This window comes from Caretta caretta, chromosome 9 (genome assembly GCF_965140235.1).
Source record: "Caretta caretta isolate rCarCar2 chromosome 9, rCarCar1.hap1, whole genome shotgun sequence".
In the NCBI taxonomy this organism is placed as follows: domain Eukaryota; kingdom Metazoa; phylum Chordata; order Testudines; family Cheloniidae; genus Caretta; species Caretta caretta.
Genome location: NC_134214.1, coordinates 26,068,127 through 26,081,092, shown reverse-complemented (window position 1 = coordinate 26,081,092; position 12,966 = coordinate 26,068,127).

Below are 12,966 nucleotides of genomic sequence, written 5' to 3'. Positions count from 1 at the left end.
CCCCAAGGGTCGGTCCTGGGGCCAGTTTTGTTCAACATCTTCATTAATGATCTGGAGGATGGCGTGGATTGCACCCTCAGCAAGTTTGCAGATGACACTAAATTGGGAAAAAGAAAAGGAGTACTTGTGGCACCTTAGAGACTAACCAATTTATTTGAGCATGAGCTTTCGTGAGCTACAGCTCACTTCATCAGATGTTTACCGTGGAAACTGCAGCAGACTTTATATACACACAGAGAATATGAAACAATACCTCCTCCCACCCCACTGTCCTGCTGGTAATAGCTTATCTAAAGTGATCAACAGGTGGGCCATTTCCAGCACAAAACCTGGATTTGTGCTGGAAATGGCCCACCTGTTGATCACTTTAGATAAGCTATTACCAGCAGGACAGTGGGGTGGGAGGAGGTATTGTTTCATATTCTCTGTGTGTATATAAAGTCTGCTGCAGTTTCCACGGTAAACATCTGATGAAGTGAGCTGTAGCTCACGAAAGCTCATGCTCAAATAAATTGGTTAGTCTCTAAGGTGCCACAAGTACTCCTTTTCTTTTTGCGAATACAGACTAACACGGCTGTTCCTCTGAAACCACTAAATTGGGAGAAGTCGTAGATACACTGGACAGTAGGGATAGGATACAGAGGGACCTAGACAAATTGGAGGATTGGGACAAAAGAAATCCGATGAGGTTCAACAAGGACAAGTGCAGAGTCCTGCACTTAGGACGGAAGAATCCCATGCACCGCTACAGACTAGGAACTGAATGGCTAGGCAGCAGTTCTGCAGAAAAGGACCTAGGGGTTACAGTGGACAAGAAGCTGGATATGGGTCAACAGCGTGCCCTTGTTGCCAAGAAGGCTAACAGCATTTTGGGCTGTATAAGTAGGGGTATTGCCAGCAAATTGAGGGACGTGATTATTCCCCTCTATTCGACATTAGTGAGGCCTCTTCTGGAGTACTGTGTCCAGTTTTGGGCCCCACCCTACAAGAAGGATGTGGAAAAATTGGAAAGAGTCCAGCAGAGGGCAACAAAAATGATTAGGGGACTGGAGCACATGATTTATGAGGAGAGGCTGAGGGAACTGGGGATGTTTAGTCTTCAGAAGAGAAGAATGAGGGGGGATTTGATAGCTGTTTTCAACTACCTGAAAGGGGGTTCCAAAGAGGATGGCTCTAGACTGTTCTCAGTGGTAGCAGGTGACAGAACAAGGAGTAATGGTCTCAAGTTGCAGTGGGGGAGATTTAGGTTGGATATTAGGAAAAACTTTTTCACTAGGAGGGTGGTGAAACACGGGAATGTGTTACCTAGTGAGGTGGTGGAATCTCCTTCCTTAGAAGTTTTTAAGGTCAGGCTTGACAAAGCCCTGGCTGGGATGATTTAGTAGGGGATCGGTCCTGCTTTGAGCAGGAGGTTGGACTAGATGACCTCCTGAGGTCCCTTCCAACCCTGATATTCTATGATTCACTCACCTCAGACCAAACAAACTCATTACACCAGACACATGCTTTGTAGGATATTTATCCACAAAGGATAATATATAAGGTAGCTCTGAAAAGCTCATAACTTTGTCAAGATTCATAATCATTGCAAGATGTATATACAGGTAACATTTAAGGAGGGAACTGGGATTGTTTAGTCTGCAGAAGAGAAGAATGAGGGCGATTTGATAGCTGCTTTCAACTACGTGAAGGGGGGTTCCAAAGAGGATGTATCTAGACTGTTCTCAGTCGTACCAGATGACAGAACAAGGAGTAATGGTCTCAAGTTGCAGTGGTTAGATGTTAGGAAAAACTTTTTCACTAGGAGGATGGTGAAGCGCTGGAATGGGTTACCTAGGGAGGAGGTGGAATCTCCTTTCTTAGAGGTTTTCCAGGTCAGGCTTTTACAATTATATTCATAACCAGGGTGACATTCACTTTCCTTTGATACCTTACATGACATTCTTTGATGAACCAGGATGTTCATAGCAAAAATCAGGATATTCTTGTAACCCCCTTGCCAGCTGAAATTGAGGGGTTTGCGGATCACAGGCCCTTTGTTAATAGCTTGGTTGTTTTAATTTGCAATGTATTAATGTTTTGTTTTTTCGATACTCAAAAGTGAGCTGCCAGGATCACCAGCTACAGCTACGTTTAGCTCAGCTGGCACTGTGTAAGATTTCAAAGATAGTACTACCAACGCATTTCAGGTTTGACGTGCAAAATGTCTGCTATGCTGTTTCTGGGCATCTTCCCAAATTTTCTGCCCGTGCAAAAGGGAGCTCAGCTGAAACAATAACAACAAAAACACATGCATATTCATGCACTTTCGCTGTTGTGAAAGGTAATTGCATTGGTATATGGAAGTAAGTGCACATGCAACTAGAATTCCTGGTACCTGGCAGCATAAGCAATTACCTAGTTAGTGCAGGCAGATTTTGTAAACGTGCATGCTGTAGGTGGGTGCACACAAATTTTTCCATCTTGATTTCAGCCTCTACCAATTGACTATTTAGCCATGAATGCCCATTTTCACTTGAGTAACTTAGACTTGAGTAGACTCAGTTTCACTTGAGTAACTTATTCAAGAGTTGAACCTGTGTCATGAGAAGTTAAAAGACTAGTTAACAAAAGTTAATAAATAAAAAAGCTTCACAACTTAAAATCTAAAGTTGGAAAGCAACAGGAAAAACAATATTTTTGGGACTTTTTTTTGTACCATCTATGAATATCATCTAACGTAAAACAATTAAACTGGCTGATTTCCCAGCCCCTGTTCTCTAGAATAGCTGTTAACAGAGTTATAATGAAACAAAGACAAATAAAAAACCACAACATTTTTCTCAAACAAAAATGCTGTCATTGCAAGCTTTACATGTTGACTGCTCTCCTCAAGCCTTGCAACCTTTCCCAGATGTAAGCACATTATCATCAACAGAAAGGATTCAGTGACAGTAGGGTGAGAAAAGACCACTTGGTCATCTGTTGTGACCCCATCATCCAGTCTGACCCACAAAGCACTTTACCAAGAAAAAAAGCCACTCAAAACCTTTCACAAATTGAAGCACTTAATCTTGGAATTCATTTCAACTTGTCTTTAAAAAAAAAATACCATTAGGAGAAAATGACAGAAGGCCTTATGTATCCTAGGGGGAAAAATTGATGGGTAATTCACCACTGGTACAGCTCCACGGGTGGTAACAACGGTGCAGACAGGGACTATGTTTATGTTACAGATTAAACCAAGTCAGGCAGCCTAGTTACAACACAGTTATCCCTTAACCTGTATTCAAACACAGCTCCAATTTTCAAATGCAGATTGTCTCTTAACTGTTTTATAATAAGGATAAAGCCTTAGTCAAACCATCCTTGGAATCATTTTTAGATCTACTCAGGTTGAAGCATGATTCTTTAACATGGTCATAACATTTTCCATACCACACATAGACAATAAAAACATAAACAGGGTATGGTCACAACTGGAATTACTGATTTTTCTGTTCACTGGCCATACCAGAAAATCCAAAAAGAAGATTAATTTCAGGTTGGTCTGAAACGGAAATTTTTGGTGAACCAAAAATTAGAAACAAATTTCATTTCAGGTGGAACAAAATGCTTTGTTCGACCCGAACAAAGTCTTTTTTTGGACTTTTGCTAGATCTTGCTGTCTAATAGTCCTCTCATTTCATTTTGTTTTAGAGATTTTAAAACTTTTTTCAATTGTTTTTAAAATAAATTAAAGTAAACTTCTAAATGAAAAGTCATTTCAAATAGAGAAATTTCAATGTTTCATTTCAAAAATGTCAAAACAAAATGTTTCAATATTTTTCTGAATTTTTGTTTGTGTTTTTGGACAGAAACAATGACATGAACTCATGAAATATTTTGGTTTACTCAAATCTGTATCAAAAAAAGTTTTGTCTGAACATTTTTTGCCCAGCAGTAATCAGAGCCATTCTACACTGCAGAAGGGGGGGGTGAGAATATGGAAAGTTTGCACAAGAGGCACTCATCACTTCCATGCCATAAAGCCACATTCCTATGAAAATTCATCCAAATATGGCCAAGTTCTAAGCCTTTACAAGAATCTGAGTCCTGGGGGTTTCCTGTACATCAAAGATTTGGGGCTGGACAGAGCCAGGTGATACATTCACCACACAGCTGATCTGCCAACTGTCTCCGTACAATGTGGGGTAGGAACAAGCCGCAGAGCCTACTCCAGTCCTGATGCTCTGCTGTTGCTATTCTAGCAGCTCCTACCACACCAGCCTTTGAGAACTCCTCAGTATACAGCATGACTGATTAGGCTGTGCACTAATTGGGGAAGAAATTGGGCATTTGGAAGCAAATACGGTATTTAGGCTGGAAACATTACTTTATTATTTGGACATCATTTATAGTTGGCCCAGACATTCTTGGATCCCTCCCTAATCCCACATATTGATAGATTGCATGGCAAAGGGTGTTTTGTTTTCTGTACCGGATTTATGTTCACTAAGTATAAAGACTTAATTTATAAACATTTTTAAACAAGTTTTCAGAAAACAGAACTCCTCATGTAATGCCCTGGTTAAAACAAAAATTAGAAAAGGGGAAGGAGGGGAAACAAACCCAGAAACTACACAGATAGATAGTCAAAATTACAAAAAGAAAAGGAGTACTTGTGGCACCTTAGAGACTAACCAATTTATTTGAGCATGAGCTTTCGTGAGCTACAGCTCACTCACGAAAGCTCATGCTCAAATAAATTGGTTAGTCTCTAAGGTGCCACAAGTACTCCTTTTCTTTTTGCGAATACAGACTAACACGGCTGTTCCTCTGAAACCAGTCAAAATTACAAGATTTATGGGACATGCTCATCATTTCATGCGACTCAGTTGGATTTACCTGCTTGTAGATTCAATGAAGTTATAGACGAGAGGCGGGAACATCATAATGGCCATATAAATTCACAGATTCATGTACTATATATAATTATATAAAAATTATATAATTATATATAGTGGTCCCCACATCCACCGTAGAGGAAGCATTATTTTAAAACCCTGTATGTTTTTTTTATTAAGAAGATTATAGTATAGAATGTTCAAATCCCAGCTGAAAACATCTGGAGTAGGCTAAAAAATAATGATAGTGTAGTACTTTGTCTACAAGAAAAAGCCTGCCAAACTTAAACATTCTAATTGAAAGAGAACACCACCCTGGGTAACCCCTACTATGTAATACTTTGACCACAACAACAATACTTTACAGCTACACGAATACTCTGTTTTGGAACCATTTAAACAAGTCTGTCTAGTCCCTAATTACATACATAGGTTCACAAGAAAATAGATATTTTTAAAATTAACTCTGTATAAGCAAGCTGCTAGTTCCTGTGAAGGAAAAAAAATGACAAATATGATAGTTGCTACTGTGACATTCCCTGGGGTACAATCTGGACTGTTGAACAGCTGTTCCCCCACCCCCCAGTTCTCCATCCTGGGTGCTTTTACACTGCTTTGCTGTGATAGCAACCCTGGCCTGCTCACATACAGCCTCCAGCATATAAATTACTCCCAGCTGTACTGCAAGAGTGCTACAGCCAGCCACCCTTGAATTACGCTGCAGAGCAACACTAGCAATTTCCCCGTCCCAGACTTTCCCCCAGAAATATGTGTCTTGCATTGCCCAGCCCTCTCTTGGACAATACAGGCTCATTTAAAGTCTGTCATTTTATTAATAGAAAATGATTTGCACAAATCCTGTTAATTCAAATGGAATTTCCCAAACACTCCAATCAAAGCACACTATCTTAGATAAAACAATCAAACAAATTTATTAACAACAGAAAGAGATTTTAAGTGTTTACAAGTAAAGAGGCATTAAAGTCAGAATTGGTTACTTTGAAATAAAAGGTAAAATGCAACTAATACATAACTCAACAAGCTAAGTAAATTCAAAGCCAAAAGGTCTCTCTCACCATACATTCTAGCAGTCTTACAGGCCAAATCTTTCAGCCCAGATCCTTCCCCAGTTCAGTGATGCTTCATCTTCCAAGTGGTGTGGTTGCCATAAGTAGAGATGAAGGGAGAGATGATTTGGGGCATCGGTTCCCCTTTCCTTATACTTTTTCCTTTGAAAATCATCTCCAGCTAAGGTTCAGGAGACAGCAAGTCTGTGGGGATGGGAACTTTCAGCTATTTCTTTGGCAAAATGTAAATTTCTCACTCTCACCCTTTTTCCTGCCAAAGAATAGCCGCTTAACAAGGTGATAGTCCATTTGATTTTGTTGTCACCTTTCTGAGGCATCAGTTTGCCTTTTGTATCTAAGGAACTGGCTTGTGCCTGCTTTTCTAAACTTGGACCATGTCACAACAACGTCACTGGCAGAATTTTATAATTTTGGATACAATACTGCAACACACATTTTACCTGGACAATAATAATCAGCAAATTGAGTTTTCAAATGATACTTCACAAGGCATATTTTGTACAAAATTTATCATAGTCTTGTAAAAAGTGTGAACATAGGGATGCAGACTGTCACAGCTATAACTAAGATCAAACACAGAGCTTTTCCCAGTCCATTTGATATGAGGATAACTTCGCCATGGTGCCAAACATAACATGATGTTCTTCCTCTGAAAAACAGGGCAGGAGCAGATCTGTAGAATTTACATCTAGATCTGGATCTATAAGCCCAAACACTAGGGGTATTTTGGGCCATTATAGTGATACAGGCAAATTGAAAAATTCAGAATATAGACACATCTAAGTTTAGATTCTGGGTTAAGGTTAGGTGCGGGTTTTAGAGCTGGGATTTTTGGTTTAGGCCCATCTCTGCTTGTTCCCTTAAACCGATGTATTCCAAACACCTGAAGTATTTTCTGTTGTTCTAAAATGGTCCATATTCAAGGCAGATGAAATTCATGTTGTGCAGAGGACCAGCACAATGCCTACACACTTCAACAAGATAACTCTGTTATCCACTCATTTACAGGTATTGGGAGCACAGAGGATAGACTTTTTTATTAATTGAGAAAAAAATTGTAATGGTTTTATTTTGGCATTTTTGAAATGAAATATTTCAATTTCTCATTTGTTTTGTTGTGAACCTAAGATGCCAGTGTAAACTACAAATTATCACCAACATACTATTTTAAAACCGATGCTTGTTTGCCATGGTAATAGCTGCATTCATGAGCAGTACTATGGATGTCAGAATACACTCATTGGGAACTGCATGTTCTTACGAAAGCTATTTTATTTAAGCAATAACTTCCAGGGATATTAGAAATATGAGGTAGCAACCAAGTACTGCATGCTGAGTATATACAGAGGACATACACCAAGATGTTTATTCACAGCACTGCAGGGCCTGCTCCTGCTGAGTTTACAGTTTGGCTAGAAGCAGTATTATTTATTGTCAAAGCTGAATTTTTACTGAGGACAAACAGCATTGTGCAGGAGGTCAGACTAGATGATCATAATGGTCCCTTCTGACCTTAATATCAATGAATATATGAGTCTATGTTTGAGAGGAATTCAATGTGTTTCTTAAAATGCTGCCGTAGTTACACAGCAAACATTACAAAAAGGCAAGCTTTGGTATATATTATACAGGAAGTAATGCATTTAGTGACTTAATTCATCATCTTTCTTGGCTGATCAGCTTTTCATGGCTGTAGTTTTGTATATTTTGGGGAGAATAAGATATACTGGCTGCAGGATTAAACCTCTTTTCAGATATTGGATGAAATGGTTGATTGTCTTTTTCTTAAGAGTATTTGAAATCTTCTGAGTGGGACAATGGACTAAATCCAAGGTCTACAATACACTTGGTTTAAAGTAGCTATATGTCTTCACTACTAATTCCTTTCACGTCTATCACAGTGGCACTCACATTGAGGCTCGGGAGCCGCAAGTGGCTCTTTAATGGGTCTCCTGTGGCTCTTTGCAGCACATGATATCAAAACAGTGTGTGATTTAATTATTAGCCAATCAGGATGAGTTTACTATGTTATTAACCAATTATAGTTGATAAAATATTTGGTCAGTCATTTTGCTACTATTAAATGGGGTGGGGGTGGGGGGAGGGGAGATGGTTCAGTGTGTGACTCCAAGCCTGGTTCCCAAGCCTGCAAATGCCTACTAATAAGCATTAGAGAGAGAAAGTGGGTGAGGTAATATCTTTTATTGGACCAATTTCTGTGGATGAGAGAGAGAAATTTTTGAGACACACACAGCTCTTCTTCAGGTCTGGGAAAGGTACTGAGAGCATCACAGCTAAATGCAAGGTGGACCAGATAGTTTAGCATAAGTAGTTAGCATGCATTGTAAGAGACCATTCAAGGCAGAGTGCCCTATTAATACCTGAGCAATCATAGGACAAAAAGAGGGAGTTAATGGGTTACTGATTGTTGTTATAAGCCATAAATCAGCTCCAAGCATAATATTTACTTGCGTTGACTTCACTAAGGTCCCAGTGCTGCAAAGGGCAGGATTGCTTGACTTGTGAAGCACTGAGTGCTCAGCTCCCATTAACGTCCATGAGTCCTCAAAACTGACAGATAATTTACCCACAGATTTATTTGGATTCAGGAAAAAATGTGAATAATATCTACATTGTGGGGACTTTTTTCAGCATTGAAATGAATTCTTCCTTTTGGGATCACTTTTTGAGAAATATCACATTTTTAAGATCTTTCTAAATTTGATTTTCAAAAACAAGATTCTAATTCTTTTCAATCATCCAGTGTATGCAGAGGCCTGGAGAAGATCTAGGTAAAGGCCAGACTGTGATACTGGCAGCCAAATTGAATAGTACCTTAGGCCGTGAATAGTCCCTTTGAAGTCAATTGTAGTAAATGCTAATAATGATGCAGAATGAGGGAGCTACATTCTAGCCTTTAATGAGGAAATATTCTAGTCTGAGCACACTTTCTCAAAACCAATGCAGTGTTTAGTGCTGGATCTATATGTATGATATAAAATTATTTCCATTTTTCTATTATGCCATATACTTTTTTAAAATGGAAGTTTCACCTATCTTGATTAGCTCATATTTAATAAAAGACTTTATACAAGGATACAGGAAAGTCTTGTATGTGAAGTATTCAAAACTGCTCAAACATTTTTTTTACACATAAAAGGTAATGTCATGTAACAAAAATCAGTATGATTTTATATTTTTACTAAGTTATTTGGCAAGCAGTGATCTAAAGGAGCCACATCAATGTAAATATGTTTTCTCACAGCTGACTTTTAGCATTAGCTCCTTGAAAGTGAATAACGTTGGGCAATGTTTCAAAAGTTTAGTCTGGGTAGAGTTAAAAATGTTAATCCACAGATTTCTGTTTTTTCTTTGCCAGTAGAAAAATTTGCTTAATCAGTTGTCTCTCTCCCCACACTCCAACCCCTTCTCTCTCCAGCTGATAGCAGTCTCCTGTGTGCTCTATTAGCCTCAATACGAGCACTGTTTACTGAAATGTCATGTTTAATTGTAAATGATAACACTGCATGCATGGTAAGTAGAGACTAGAAAGTAGTTCCTTTGACCTTTATTATTTCAGTTGCCCAGATCAGTTTAAGCTGCAGTCTGAAATATCTGCATTTTCTGGGTCCTGACCATTAATAAAGGACCGGTCTTTGCACACTGATAGATGCACAATATTCTTTGATTGCCACTGACTGTGAAGGGAACTAAAGGCAGACTACTTACTCACATTTATCTCAGGGTGGAGCTCAGAAGACACCAATACTCAGGTTGGGAACAAGCTCCTAGGTGCCAAAAAGAGAGGGAATAATCTGTAGCTGGTGTTTTAAAATACCATACAAATCTTCAGTCTCCCACCCATGTACTTAACACAATTGGGCAGAATCCTGGCTCTATTGACGCAACAGGAGTTTTACCATTGACTTAATGGGGCCAATATCTCACCCATGGGATTTAAGTTTTACCTCCATGCATTTAAAAATACTCCATAAAACTAGTTTCCTGGGTTTCAATACAGTTTTAAAGTCACACTGTCAGAGTGTGACTGAGTAGCTGTTCCCTTAAGGGTGTACTGCCTAATGGTCTGTCCACCCTGCCATGGCTCTTTAAGAACTGAAATGTCTGATTATAGATGCAATGACCTGGAAGATATTAGGAGAGAGGAAGCAGTCCCAGTAAGAAGTGTTTGGGAGAAAATCCCATTTCTGTTTCTTTAAGGGCCAAGGATTAGGGAGCCTAGCAAAGAGGGGAGGGTAAGTCTCCCCTGTCACCCAAACAACTGCGGATGAACTGGGAGAAGGGGACCAGCATAAATGCTGTCTTCTCCCTAATAACAAGGAAGACACCAGCAGGAGAAAGTTGTTAAACCCTGTGAGCCTGAAGGCTGAGTAGGGGCAGCTGAGGCAGAAGCTGGCTAAAGTACTGCACTGGGGTGACTTGAAGCCCAACTCCAGGAGGAGAGCTGGGGATTCCTGGTAAGGAGAGGGACAATAGTTTCTTGAATTATCCAGCTCCAGCAGTGTGGCTGGGGCTCGTGCCATCAGGAGAGAGACAGAGACTGAGAAATAACCTTGAGGGGCCTGTGAACAGAGTTTAGGGGCAGGGGAACGATGAAAGCAAGAAGCACCTTTTCGTTATTTGGAACTTTTTGTTGTAGATCCTTTTTGTATATGGTTTTGTAATAAGCCAGTCCCAAGGAGGTGTCAAGAAGGCCTGAAGTGGAGTTATGGGCTTCCTGAGAAGGGAAACTGAGGCAGGGAATATCTGTAGTGCCACACTAACTCCACAGGGGACTCTACAGGGCGGGCATGTCCTATGACACCAAGAGAGTGGTGCTAAAGCAGAATTGATAGTTATGCACAACAAAAATAATTTATTTCTAGTAATACCACTTATTTTAAAAGGGTTAGAAATGTGATCTTAATAGAGTTTGTGGGTTTAGGGAGAATCCAAAACTAGTTTTTCAAAAACTTTGAAGTTTCCTTTTTTTTAAAATTTCAAAATGTTTGAAATGGAACCACTTGAAAATGATTTTTAAAAAATGCTTTTTCCCAAATACTTTCCCCATAAACATTATTGAAATGATTGATAACTTTAGTTCGCCAAAAGCTGTGGGGTGGGTTTGTTTTTGTTTGGTTTTTTTAGTAATAGGATTTTAAAAAAAAACTGGAAATCCTGGTTGCTGGTGAACAAAACACTTCAATAAATCTTTGATCATTTTACATCTTAAAAAATGCAATAAAAGCCACAAGCCTTTTTTCCCTAGTAAACAAAAAAACTCAAGTGTCTCAATTTTTGTGTAAAACTTCATTTTTGGGGAAAAGAAGACCTTGCTTAAATGAAACAGTTTAGTTTGCAAATTTGTGACCAGCTCTACATTTTAAGAGTTATAATACAAATCTCTCACCATTTAGCTGGCTGTAAAATGTTGTGCTCCCCTTGAAATGTAGTGTGCTGCAATTGGCTGTGAATGATCTCAGAACTCTTGCATGTCTAGCCATGATGGCTGGGAATGCTGCATAGGGGATGCTTTCAATGCCACAGGGACTGCTATTGATTATTATAATCATTTTAGTTTTATGTCTATAGCTGCAGCAGTGTACTAGTTGCTTTAAAAGGATGTAATGCAGAATACAACACCCACCATTGTCTTGCTTTTAGCCCCTTGAAGGCTGGCTGTGGAGTGGCACTGCAGCCAAAAAGGATGCTGTTACCCGCATTCCTAGCAGTAGGGTGAACGCTGTCTTTGTGCAAACTGCTAAGTGGGAGGAAGTAGAAAATATGTGGCAAACCCAGCTCACACAGCTGTGTTCACAGAAGAGCCCTGGTAGCAGAACTGGTACAGGTTTGCTGTTCAGGGTGTGGGGTGGCGTTTGGATTTAAACAGCTGTGTAGGAGGTGCACAGCTTCTCTGTGGGGGTTCCTTGTGTAGCAAAGCACAGATGTTAGGTGGCTGGGGGGGGGGGGGGGGCAACGGATCTGCTAGAGCGGGTGGATCCTTCAGTCCTGCACCTGCCCCCACAGGCAGAAGCATGTTGGGGCTAATGTAACCAAAGCAAAATGCAGCTGTCTTTCCATGTCCATAGTTGGAGGAGTCTTTCCCCAGCTTCGCCCCCTGGAGATGTCCAGTGCTCAGCACAATAGCTGGGCTGGGATCTATCCTTGATTTTGACCCTATATTTGGAAAAAATGCCTGGGGGAAAAGGGAGGGGTTTAAAAAAACAACCCAGTCAATCTGGCTTTGATAGCTCAGTTCCTGCATTGGAGAGGGGAGTTCCGCCCTGGCAGAATGCCCAGCAGGGGGTCTAATGGAGTCATGGGGAGAGGCCTTTAGACACAAGAAAACATGTTTGGGAAAATTCTTTGAGTTTTGTTTCCCTGTCATTCTGTGGGTGGGTGTGTAGCTTCTGCTGGTGTTGAGGCAAATTCTAAGTCTTTCCAGTTTTTGCTTCTTTTACCACTATCTTCTGTTCATAGCTGTTCTTTGGCGAGAAGAAACAAAAGGAAGCTTCCCCTGTATCTGTTCCACAGAGAAAAACGTCAAGGACACTTTGTACTAAACAAATGTTGGATTGGGGAAGGGGGAGGAGGGGAGGGATGGTATTTGTATTTCTAAAGAATGTGGATATCTTCCCTTCCTCAGCAACACCAAAAACTCCTTATCTGGGAAGGCTGCTACCCCCTTTCACCTGAGCGGTTAGCTGAATTCAGAGTGTTGTGGGTTTTGCCAATGAGAAGGAGAAATTGATCGTAGTCAGGTATTTCTTTGATGTCATCTTTTTTTATTTACAAAGAATGTACAAAATGCTGTTTCCCAGAATACAGGAGGAACCAGACAGGAGATAGGCTTGGAATTATAAGCAAAAAAACCTCTTTTACCAACACCAGACCCAGAAGCCTCCTCTCTAGCTTCTCTCAAGGTTACATACAGTGCTTGTCCAGGCTGTTTTCTCCTTTTGTGTGCTCACACACATAGTATGTCTGCAGCTGCCTACGCTGTTGGAAGGGAT